Source organism: Leopardus geoffroyi, chromosome E1 (assembly GCF_018350155.1).
Source record: "Leopardus geoffroyi isolate Oge1 chromosome E1, O.geoffroyi_Oge1_pat1.0, whole genome shotgun sequence".
Taxonomy (NCBI): Eukaryota; Metazoa; Chordata; class Mammalia; order Carnivora; family Felidae; genus Leopardus; species Leopardus geoffroyi.
Genome location: NC_059330.1, coordinates 57965689 through 57978089, shown reverse-complemented (window position 1 = coordinate 57978089; position 12401 = coordinate 57965689). Strand labels below are relative to the sequence as shown.

The window sequence follows — 12401 nt, the reverse complement described above, 5'->3', positions numbered from 1 at the left end:
GTGCCCTTTGATTTTCTTCAAATGCTACATCGAAAAGTTGTCTATCTTGGTCACAGAGTTTGGGGCCTTCCTTGAGTTCTGCCCCCGAGGAGTGTGCCTCCCCTCCCTGCTTTCAAGCCTGGTGCTCCGGGCCCGGTGAGGAAGCCCTACACGTTTTAATGGACTTTTATGTTTCAGTCATGGTTTCTGCTTCTCTGTTTGGTAATTCGTTCATTCATTTCGCAGGTGTTTCTTGAGCCAACTCTGTTCCAAGGATGTGCCAGGCGCTGGGGATTCAAGAGCAAGCAAAACACGCCAGGGCTCTGTCCTCGTGAGCCCGTCTCCTCGCTGGGCCTCAGCCCTGCAGCCTTCCAGACCCCAGTGGGCTCTTTCCCGTGTCCGGGTGGAGGAGAAGGGCTCCGGGGAGAGCATCCCTGGCGGGTGGCGCCCCGCTGTGTTGGGCGGGGATGAGCCCAGCCGCTGCCTCCTGGCCTCTCTGGGCTGCGACAGGTGGAGGCGTCCCCAGGCTGGGGACAGTTTCTCCATCCTGGTGGCTCTGTGAAGGAGACAATGGTCACAACCGGCCCGCGGGACGCCTGCCTGAGGGAGTGCAGACAGAAGGACAGACGGGCCCCGACAGGAGCCTCCCCTGTTTCTCCGCCAGCGGCAGGCACATCCTTGCTCTGTTGTAAACTCCCCGAGCCCCGGAGACAAGTCCCGGCAGCCGCCAGCAAGGGACCTCACAGGAGGCAGCCCCCCGTGCGCCTCTTGGACAAACAACCGCGAGTGGGTGCAGCGGCTACAAACCCCACTCTGCAAACCGGAGGGGACATCGGCTTTGCAAGTGCAAGTGTCCCCGCCCCCTGGGGACAGTTAGCGGTCCTGAGCTCACAGCCGCCCCTCCTGTTCCCTCCCAGGCGTCTTTCCGCACAAGGCCCGTGGAGATCCCGCCCGACCTGCGCGCGGTGCCTTCCTCACTGAGCCCCTGACTCACGGAGGCCGCGCGTGACCGTGGCAGGTGCCTGGGCTGTGCCGGCTACTTTTCAGGGTTAGAAATGCCTCATTTTCGGAGATTAAGAGGCGCAAAGGTCTCAACTGTGAGACAGCGGCTCGTCCTCTGTTTGGTTTTCCAGTGGTCGCTCTAAAATCCACTCTAGGGGCGCCCGGGGGCCTCCGTGGATTAAGCGTCTGACTCCGGTTCAGGTCATGATCTCGCGGTTCGTGGGTTCGAGCCCCGCATCGGGCTCTGTGCTGACAGCTCAGGGCCTGGAGCTGCTTGAGATTCTGTGTCCCCCTCTCTCTCCGCCCCTCCCCTGCTCGTACTCTCTCTTGCGCGTGCGCTCAAAAATAAATAAATGTTAAAATTCACTCTAAGTGTCTTAGCTACTTGGCTTTAATAGCTGTTGCAGGTAACTGCAAACACCCACAGGGCTACGGCGATGTCTCTCACCTGCTTGGAGGCACTCCAGTCGGCCTGGGGAGGCAGCATTCTTGCATCGGAGGCTTGGAGCTTTAACCCCAGAAGTCCCTTGGAATTTTCTCTCCCGGGTAGAAGGCACCATCCGGCTGGTTCAGAGAGGACCCTGCCGTCGCAGCTCCAGCCGCGGCTGGCACTCTGCCAATGGCCGTCTGCAAGGGCCTCGAAAATAGTTCTTGGGTTTTTTTTAATCGTCCTAGTTGGAAACTCGAGCAGAAAGGCGAGTTGCTACGATTTGGGGACACCCCACCCTGTGTGGATCCAGTAGGAGATGGGTTTGCACCTCCTGTTGGGGGCGGTGGGGGAGACCCCCGACTTACAGGGGAACCAGCTGGCGTGGGAGGTCACAAACGCTTCTGAATGAGCAGTTCCCGAGCCCCCAGGGGCCGTGACGGTGTCCTGAACTCAGGAAGAAAGGAAACGGAGCCGGTCTTCCCTTCTGCCTTTCTCAAAGCCAGGGGTCAGCAACACGGCCTCCCGGCCACACCCAATCCTCGGCCTGTTTTCTCAAGGGATGCTTGATGGGAACACAGCCACACCCGCTCATCCCCCAGCTGTCTGTGGCAGAGGTGACCGCTCACAACACACCCCACCCGGCTCTCGGAGCCTAGACTGGTTACCACCTGGTCCTGCGCGAAGGTTGTAACTCCGAGGGCCCCTAAGGCCCCGGAATCCTGGAAAGACGGGAGACACCAGTGCTGAAGGGTTTGCATCTCAGAGAACTCAGCCTTGGTGGCGTCCTGACCGATGGCAGGGAGTTCTCAGCAAGGCCCCGTGGTCCTGTTTTCCCCTCAGGAAACCGTTTAGCCAGGAGGCCTGCGAGTCACGGGCCAGGCCCCCGGAAGGTGGGAAAGTCGTCTCATTTGGTGTCTGGGCAGAAGGACCGGGACGGAGATCATCCGAGAGACTCAGCCGCCGGGCGGGGGCTCGTGGGGCTACAGGAGGGACCCGGGGGCGAGTGGTCCAGTCGGGGCAGGAGAGGGAGGGTGTGTCGGCACTGGACGTCCCGAGGTCCTCGGCAGACAGTGGTGCCGAGGGGCCACCGCACCTGCCCTCGCCACCACTGTCTGCCCGGTCGCCATCTGTACCTCGGGTCGCAGGCACCTGCCCCGCGGGGCGGTGGGAAGCGGTGAGGCAGGGGCTGAGCATCGTCAGTCCGTGCCGGGCGGTGGGGGTCCCTGCTGTTCCCCTGCAGATGCTCTTTCCCGGAGCCGGCTGCGGCGCGGGACCCACGTCCTGCCCTCAGAGCCACCACCTTCCCAGGCGTCAGGGACCTTCTGCTCGGGGAGGAGCACGGAACGGGGCAGGAACCACGGGCCCCCGGCGGGGGCACCGAGCTGCGCTGAGGAGGCAGGTGGGAGCCAAGGCTCACGACTTGAATTTTGCTCAGCGGACGTGTCATTTTCAACACAGACCTTTGGTTTTTCCCCGAGTGACGGGGACCCTGAATGCAGCCGGGCGGAGGGAGAGGGCTCACCTCCGGCACCCCCGAAGCTGAGCGTCAGAGAGGACCGGAGGGGAGCCGGTGAACGGGGCGGGCGGGGAGTGGCCGGGATTAGGAAGGGATGAGGCTCTGCTCTGTGAGGTCAGGCCGCTTCGGCTGGTGGTGTCGCTGGTGACTTCGTGGCGTCAGGATCACGCCTGGAGTTACTGGCACAAAGGGAGTGATGCACCCCAGTGACCGTGACCCGAGGGGGCTGGGGGCAGCCCGGGACCCTCACGGGCAGACGGAGCAGGTGGGGGGCGTGCAGGGAGGTCTCCGTGCTCTGTGCTGAGAGCGGGGGTCCTGGGGGAGATGCCTCGTTCAGGTCTGCGTTGTCCCCACTGCTGGGCAAGTTCCCTGCTTCCGTTCAGTGCCTCGCTGACCGAGGCCGCTTGTTTCCTCTTCGTCTTTTTTTTTTTTTTTTTTTTTTGACGTTTTATTTTATTTTTGGGACAGAGAGAGACAGAGCATGAACGGGGGAGGGGCAGAGAGAGAGGGAGACACAGAATCGGAAACAGGCTCCAGGCTCTGAGCCGTCAGCCCAGAGCCTGACGCGGGGCTCGAACTCACGGACCGCGAGATCGTGACCTGGCTGAAGTCGGACGCTTAACCGACTGCGCCACCCAGGCGCCCCTCCTCTTCGTCTTTTATTGTGATCTAATACACAGAACAAAATTTACCATCCTAACCGTTTTCATTATTTTTTTAACGTTTATTTATTATTTCTGAGAGAGAGAGAGAGCACACACGCACAAATGGGGGAGGGGCAGCGAGAGAGGGAGATGCAGAATCTGAAGCAGGCTCCAGGCTCCGAGCTGTCAGCCCAGAGCCCGACGCGGGGCTCGAACCCACAAACTGTGAGATCATGACCTGAGACAGAGTCGGAGGCTCAACCGACTGAGCCCCCCAGGAGCCCCCCATCTTAACTGCTTTAAAGTGAACACTTCAGTAGCATTTAGGGCGTTCCCAGTGCTGGGCAACCGATGCCCATAGAGTTCCAGAAACTTTTCATCAGCCCACAGGGACAGCAACCCCCCAACCCCCATGCCAGCTTCCCCTATTAAAAATCCCCTCCTCTCCCCCACCCTGCCCCCTCTCCCCTCCCCCTGACCCCCCACCCCCACCCCAGCGTCCTCCAGTCAGCCCTCTGTCTTATGGTTTTGCCTACCCTGTACATCTCATATAAATGGACTCCTACAGTATGTGGTGTGGCTTTTTTTTTTTTTTAATTTTTTTTCAACATTTATTTATTTTTGGGACAGAGAGAGACAGAGCATGAACGGGGGAGGGGCAGAGAGAGAGGGAGACACAGAATCAGAAGCAGGCTCCAGGCTCTGAGCCATCAGCCCAGAGCCCGACGCGGGGCTCGAACTCCCGGACCGCGAGATCGTGACCTGGCTGAAGTCGGACGCTTAACCGACTGCGCCACCCAGGCGCCCCGTGTGGTGTGGCTTTTTAAAAGTATCTTGTTTTGAAAGAATTTGCTTCCCAACTAACAGCTAGGCAAAGGATCTAAACAGGCACCGCCTCAAAGAGGATACACAGATGAGAAATACGCACACGAGAAGGGACTCCGTGTCGTATAATTCCCCGACGAGAGAAGGGCACATTAAAGCCACAACAACAAGGGGCGCCTGGGTGGCGCAGTCGGTTAAGCGTCCGACTTCAGCCAGGTCACGATCTCGCGGTCCGTGAGTTCGAGCCCCGCGTCAGGCTCTGGGCTGATGGCTCAGAGCCTGGAGCCTGTTTCCGATTCTGTGTCTCCCTCTCTCTCTGCCCCTCCCCCGTTCATGCTCTGTCTCTCTCTGTCCCAAAAATAAATAAACGTTGAAAAAAAAATAATAAAAAAATAAAGCCACAACAACGAGATGCCCCCGCTCACCTGTCGGGATGGCCAGGATCCGGAGCACTGACCACACCGACACTGGCGAGGACATGCAGCCCCCCGAGCCCACTCACTGCTCACCGTGCAGCCCATGCAGAAGACGGTAATCTTACAGAACCAGTCACACCGTCCCCGTACGATCCCGCAGCCACACTCCTTGGTACTCGTACCCAAAGGAGCTGAAGAGTTACTGCCACACAAAAACCTGCACACGGGTGTTTATAGCATCTTTATTCCGAGTCACTAAAACTCGGAAGCCACCAAGAAACCCTTCAGTCAGTGATGGATAAAGTTACTGTGGTCCATCCAGACGATGGAATATTATTTAGTGGTGAAGAGAGAGAGAGAGAGAGAGCGGGAGACAGAGACCCCTCTAGCAAGTTCCCCAAAGACATGGAAAAGTCTGAAGTGCACGTCACTGAGTGAAAGAAGCCAGTCTGAAAAGGCCACAGACCGTGCGATTTCAACTGTAGGACATTCTGGAAAAGGCAGGACTCTGGGGACAGTAGGAGGACCAGCGGCCGCCAGGGGTTGGGGAGGAGGGAGGGATGAACGGGAAACACGGAGGGTGTTTAGGGCAGCGAAGCCCTCTGCGTGAGGCTATAATGGTGGGTATACATCATCACCGTCCATTTGTCCAAACCCATAGAATGTATCACAACCGAGAGGAACCCTACGGGAAACTGTGGACTTCCGTTATTAAAACAAAAAACAAACAAAAAAAAAAAAAACAAAAAACAAAAAACAACGTATCAGTGTGGGCTCTTCAATTTTAGCATACATTCCACATGAATGCAAGGTGTCACTGACGGGGAGAACAAAGACAGAAAGAAAAGTAGATAAAATTGTATTTCCTTGTAACCTGCAGCCTTGGCTTGCGAGCACAGTTTGTTCCAGAAACACGCTTGTAACCCAAAGTTCTGCATGGGGGCCATGGTATACGCTCGCACGGATGTTGACTACAATACAGTATTAATAAACTCTTGTCATAGACTGTATTCAATGTAACCGGCAATAAGGCAGCGGAGGAAAGGGTCTATATCCGCAGGCAGCCTGACCTAGACTGAAGCAAAGCATTCCTAAGCTCACTCTTGGGTGGAAAAGCAAAGGACTGTCCAAAATGTGCCAAAAATTACCCTAGTGCCAATGGTGGGCACCTTCCAAGGTTTTGAAAAATCACCGATTTCTGCCAAACACCGCGGCCTGAGACCAAGCATCTGAGCATGGGAGACGATCATCCACACTCCCCCAGCGAGAGAGACAGAGAGAGAGAGAGAGAGAGAGAGAGACGGAGAACCAGTGCATCAGTTGTGATCACGTGACATTAGGCATCACGTACTACTCGCGTCGCAAGACCTCGCTTGTTTATCAAGTTAAAATTTATGAGAAATGTTTGCTCGAGCAGGGGAGGGGCAGAGAGAGAGAGGGAGAGGGAGACGCAGAATCCGAAGCAGGTTCCAGGCTCCAAGCTGTCAGCACGGAGCCCGACGCGGGGCTTAAACCCAAGAACCGCGAGATCACGACCTGAGCCCAAGTCGGCGCTTAACCGACTGAGCCACCCAGGTGCCCCGTGTTCTTTAACATCTGAAAATCCTTTTGGAAACTTTCCCCCGTCTTTACCTCCCCCAACTCCAAAGTATATGATCAGTTGCCCCTCACAACCCTAGTGTGGCTCTTTCTGCCCACGGGCCCTATCCCCGTGCTTTAATAAAACCACCTTTTTGCATCCAAGACATCTCAAGAATTCTTTCTTGGCCGTGGGTTCCAAACCCCCATCACCCCAAACCACACCATTACTAATAGGGGAACTGGGGGGTGGAGAGGGGTGGGGACTGAGGAGGTAAGAGGCATATCAGAACTCTGTAACTTATACTCAGTTTTTCTGTAAACCTAAAACTACCTTAAAAAATAGTCTATTAAAAAAAAACACACACAAAAAAAATAGTCCATTCGTTTAAAACACAAAAGAATCTCTTTCTGCCGTGTGTTAAAAATGGATTTCCCCGTTTTATTCAAAATCACCTGTAACTGCCCTTCGAATTTGATAAAACTCTAATTCAGAGTGTAGGGTCTCACTAAATATCCCACTTAGCTTGGGGAGGCTGCCCCCAGGTCAAGGTGCTGTTTTCCTGTGTCTGGAGCTGGCCTGTCCCTGGTCTAATCGCGCCTGTGCCTAGAGTCACCTGGGGATGGGATCAAACCCCGGTTCTGAGGTTCTGAGTCCCGGGGAGGGTGGAGAGGCTTCCTTCCCACCAGATCCCCTGAGGTGGTCTGGTCTGAGGACCACCCAAGACTATAAAATAAAGCTTTGCAATTCAAACGATGCCTCGAGGGGGTAAACCAGCAGCATTTGGTGAATTGGAAAATCAGATTCCAAACCTGGCTTGCTAATTACAAGCTGGGTGGTCCTGAGAAAGTTCCCCACCTCTCCGAGAACCAGAGAATTCTTCTGGATTCCAGGAAGGTTCCTGGGGAAAACAGACAGCTTGTTTTCACTCCTACTGCAGTCATTTTGGCCCCGGTAACAATGAGAGGGCCACCAGTTAGCCCCACGGTGTCCCCAACTCTCCTGGGTTTTGTTCTGAAAGTCCCAGATCTTGGGCAGTCCCTTGGCCCCAGGCACACCAGGACAGCTGGTCACCCGGAATTATTAGTTGCTTTTGTGCTAGCCAAGAAGACAAAGGACCACTGAGATTCTAGCTTCAGGGACGGAGGCCAGACTGAGGGAACAGGCCTTGGGGGATGAATCTCTCAGCTGCTCAGGGTGACTGGTAGGGGGAGTCAGGAAAGAACGCAGGATCCTCCCCAAAGCCTGGACAATCTCCCCCCGACACACACACACCCGAGGAGTCCTGGGGATGCACACAAGCCCTGTCACATTGGAACAAATGTCCTTGGGGTAGATTTAGAGACAGACAGGCGTGAGTCAACCCACAGGCAGGAAATCTCATTTCCAGACCTCCTTCAAATGCCGCTTTCCTGACTCATTACTTTCAAAGCACATTTAAGTTTGCAAACAAAGCCCAGAAGTCCTTCCAGCAGTGGCCCAGCCGGCCCCTGGGGCCCTGTGTGTCTCTCTCCCTCCGCTGAAGTTCAGAGTTGAACTTGAGCAATCGGGCAAGGCAGGACGGAGGGGAGCACGCACGCACGGGAGGGAGGGAGGCTCGTGGTGCTTTAATGGGAAAAGACTGGAGTCTTACAGCCTTGTCCTGACTCTCAGAGGTTACTCAGGGCACTGAAGTTCACCTTGGAGGCACGTGTTTTCCAGTAGGAGATCTTATAAACTAAGTCATTGAGGAGAGTATTCTGTAACGCAGTTCAACCTTTTGAAGAAATAGTCCAAAGACTAGGGGTCGTGTTGCTTTCAAGGAAGCAATATTTGATATTTCCTGGTCTCCAGTGGATGCTGAGCTAGAGGGACCGTGGGTCTCTCGAAGCCCGGCCCGTCCCCCGGGCTCCCAAGCACAGAGTGTTGCCCACCTGGCCGATGTGATGGGCGAGCAGCCGCCACCGAAGAAACGGTCAGAAGAGGGGGGATCCACAGGGCCTGGCCTGGCACCTGCTGGAACGCCTTCAGGGCACGTCCAAGGTCTCCCCTGATGGGGAGACAGACAGTCAACGATAGATCAATCAACTGCGAGGGCTTTGGCAGATTCTGTGTCCCTCGGGAGGGGTCCTGGCGTGCACCTTGCTGCTTGTGCCGGGACGCGTTTGTCTCCGAGTCGAATCTGCCCGGATTTCTAATTCGTTCTCTCTGTGACTGTTTGGCCACGATGGGGTAAAGGACAGCGAGACTCCCCCTCTGAGGGGCACTGAAGCCTCCCCAGGCAGGGATCCCCACTCAGACCCACAGGGAAGATTTAAAGCCTGGACGTACGGCCTCGACCCCTGGGGCGGTGGGGCCGGGCACCATTAGCTCCAGAAGCTTCCCAGGTGATTCTACTGTGCGGCCACCAGAGAACCATTGTGTTAAGCCACACCTGCTGGGCTTGGTGAAGGGAAGGCCGGCTTTGAGGGTGGGTTCTCCTGGAGCTTGAATGACCAGAAAGAAAGGAAACACAGGAGGGCCCTGGTAGCTATTGGCTGCTTCCAATGAAGTTACTGCAAACAGAGACCAAAATTGTATCGGAAACCCGGGGGCTTGTTTAGATGAGGACGGCTGGGCCCCACCCCCAGACTTCCCACTAAGAACCTGCAGCCCTAACTGGCCCCCAGGTGCTCCTGCTGGTTCAAGGACCTCGCATCTCACTCTGCTCTAAACAGAGATAAAGCTCCCAGGCCCTGAGCTGGGCTGCACGCGCGGGGCCTGCCCGCCCGGGACACAGGGGGCTTGCGTCGCCCACAGCCAGTTTCGAGCAACACAAGGGCCTGGCCTGGCAGGGGGATGGGGCGTGGCTCCTGGAAGGCGTCGGGTAAGTGCTTGACATTGAGCTTTGACTCCGAGGCACCCATTGGAGGCCGTCCGTCTCGCAGGAGCACATTGCCTGCCGGGTCACAGGCCAGGAGCAAAACGGCCAGATGGGCAACTGGGCCCCCCCCCGGAGTTCCCCTTTCAGAAGACGCGGCCTCCGCTCTCCTGAACCCTAATTCCCCTCTTCTGTTTCAGGTTAGCCAACAGTCAGCCACCCCGCAAAACTCAGACACCCTGCCTTTGGACCCTGACAAAGGGAGAGCCCGAGGTCCACATTCTGTCTCTCTCATCCCCTGTGACCTTGCTGTGTGGCCCTGGGCATGCCGTGTACCCTAGGACTTGTGGCTGATAAATCTGGTCCCTCCAAGTTCCCTGTGGTTTTGCTGAATTCCGCCCCGAGCCACAGGCCGGCCGGGAGGGACCCCTCTGTCTGCTGCCCCGAGGGCCAACTTCTGTTCCCCCAAACTCCGAACCCCTCACGAGGTTGAAGCCTGAAGGCTTCTTGCCCAAGCTGGGGACGGGTTCCTCTGAGCGCTCTCTGTCTCGGACAGGCCGCTTCTCGGTGCTGGGGCCCAGGTTCCAGGTCTGCCTAAGCCAGTCTTCGGGAAGAATCCCGTTCCGTCACCCCCGCTGCCATTGATGTCTGCTCAGGCTCCTCGGCCCCCGCCTTCGGTGTCCTAAGTCCTCGGCTGCCTCTAGCCAGAATCCCTGTCCCCTGGCGTCTCGCGTTGGTCATTCCCACCCATGGACCCCTGGCCGCGCAGGGCTGCAAATGCCCAGCTGCCTCTGCTGTGTTCGGAGTTGTGTCTGGTGCTTTCCTCCATCCCGGTAGCACCGGAGGGTCTGTCTGTCTCAGCTCAGACCAGAGTCGGCTCTGTTCCTCTTGGGCCAGCCAGCGCGAGGCATGTCCGTCAACCGCCGGCTCCCGTGGGGAGCGCCGCGCACCGACCCCTTTCCCCGGGGGTGGGCAGGGGCAGACTGTGCCGCAAAGTGCTCCCACGGGCCTGCCCTGTTCGCAGCCTGGACCGCTTGGAATCCACACACACTCCCCTCCGTGCCTGTTGGGGCCTCACCCCCGGGCTTGCTGTCCTAAGAGCCCAAGCTAGAAAAGGCCTCCAGAGTGCCTACCCTTGCGGCGACCTGTGGCAACCTCGAAGGCCAGAGAACCCTCTCTCTGGCCACACTGCCCTGGTCACAAAGGAAGAGTCCCCTGCAGGGCCAGCCTGGTGGGCAGGGTTCGGCCCTCCCTTTCTGCCCAGTGCCAGGGCAAGGATGTGCCTGGGCGGGAGGACAAAGCCCGACTGTCCTCCCGTCCCCCTTCTGCCGGGAACTCAGCATGAGGACGTGTGCCAGGGCTGGAGCAGAGGGAGGATGTCGGGGCGGGGAGGGCTGACGAGAGCCAGATGGCCGGCCCCCTGCTGTCCGCAAGCGTCCCCAGCAGGAGAAAATTGTCCTGCGATTGTGTTTAATGATGGGTCACGTCTGCTGTGAAACCGGGAGGAAGTGCTTCCTGGGGCTGGTGAGTGGGGGATGAGTTTTCTTGGAGTGGTCTGTGACTGTCAGCAAAGGAAGTGAGTGACTGATGTGCCCCGCTGGGGGCCCCAGGGCGGAGGGTCACCACCAGCCGCCCATGGCTCGGCCCCGAGGGCATCTCCCGGTCCGGAAGCTTCGCCCGCTGCCCTGGTCGTTTCCAGAGGGCCTGCCGCTCCCGCTGCAACGTGGACAGTGGGTCCGTGTCAAAAGTGCGGCCTGGAAAGTGGGTCCTCCTCTGTCTTCTTTGCTCAGGTGGGACCCACCGGGAAACTCCATGGCCCTCACGGGTCTCTTCCTCGCATCAGGCACAGCACCCACCCTGGAGCCCTAGGGCTGTGGTTCGAGGGCGACAGGAGGTCTCCCTGAGTCCCTGCACATCCACGATTTCAGCAGGAGACAATCGATCCTTTGTGTCTCACGGATACACAGACCCTGGGGAAGCACAATTGCAGTAGAAGTGGGACCACCTAAACCTGCATCTAGGGTTTCAAACAAGGGATGGGGCTTCGAGGAAAGAAGGGCTCCACCATGTTTCCAACACATCTGAGGGAACACCAGGTTGGATGAGGTTAAACAGACCTCCTAGCAGCGGGACTTCTCAGGGCCTTTGTTCCTTTGGCAATATTTACAGAAGGCCTGCGGTGGCCCAGGCACAGTGCCCGGTGCAGTGCTCATCCAGAGGGCTGGGCACTGGGAACTTTCTGGAGGGATGGATTTGATGGCTCTGGGCACCTCACATGAGTTCATTCCCCGGCAGTCAGCGATGTAAACACCTGTTCATGTGCTTGTTGGTCACTTGTATGTCTTTCTTGGAGAAAAGTCTACCTTTGTCCATTTCTTTTTAAGTGTTTTGTTTAAATTTTTTTAGTCATTTATTCATTTTTGAGAGATAGAGTTCAAGTGGGGGAGGAGCAGAGACAAAGGGAGACACAGAATCCGAAGCAGGCTCCAGGCTCCGAGCTGTCAGCACAGAGCCTGACGCGGGGGCTCGAACCCACGAACTGTGAGATCATGACCTGAGCCGAAATCAAGAGCCACACGCTCAACTGACTGAGCCACCCAGGTGCCCCCTTGAATACAAGTCCCTTATCAGATGGAAGATGTGAAAATACTTTCTCCCATTCTGTGGGTTTTTCTCTCTTTGTAGTGTCCTTTGAAGCACAGAAAGTTTTCATTTTGATGATGCCCCATTTATCCGTTATTTTCTTTGATCTCATGCTTTCGGTGTCCCACGTAAGAAACCATCGCTTCCTGCAGGGTTGTGGAGATCAACTCCTCTGCTTTATTCTAAGGTTGTGACTCTTACATTTAGGTCTTTGATCCATTGTTAGTCAATTTTTGTAGGTGGTGTGAGGTAGGGGTCTGACTCCTTTCCTGGGCGTGTGGGCTGGACTCGTTCCAGTGCCGTTTGTTGGAAAGGTTACTGCTTCCCCTGCTGGACTCTCCTGGCATCCCTAACACCAACTGCCCATAAAAGACTTCTAGGGTCTCCGTTCTGTTGCGTGCATCTGGATGTCCGCCGGACGCTCTCAGTCTTGATTACCGTAGCTCTTGTAGGCACTGTTGAGCTTGGGAAGTGCAAGTCCTCCAACTTCGTTCTTTTTTCTTTTTCTTTTTTGTTTATTTTTGAGAG

General features: G+C 56.6%; 2 long non-coding RNA genes across 2 annotated transcripts; both read right to left on the bottom strand.

Annotated features, from left to right (window-relative positions):
- Window positions 1-425: 425 nt before the first annotated feature.
- On the bottom strand, window positions 426-3348 carry LOC123604629. Its single transcript, XR_006715398.1, has 3 exons — window positions 1777-3348; window positions 1430-1663; window positions 426-535 (listed from the first exon to the last, which is right to left on the bottom strand). It is a non-coding gene; the product is annotated as an uncharacterized LOC123604629 (long non-coding RNA).
- A 4463-nt stretch (window positions 3349-7811) lies between these two features.
- LOC123604624 lies at window positions 7812-10689 on the bottom strand. The gene is made up of 2 exons (XR_006715393.1): window positions 10364-10689; window positions 7812-8420 (listed from the first exon to the last, which is right to left on the bottom strand). It is a non-coding gene; the product is annotated as an uncharacterized LOC123604624 (long non-coding RNA).
- Window positions 10690-12401: the final 1712 nt, after the last annotated feature.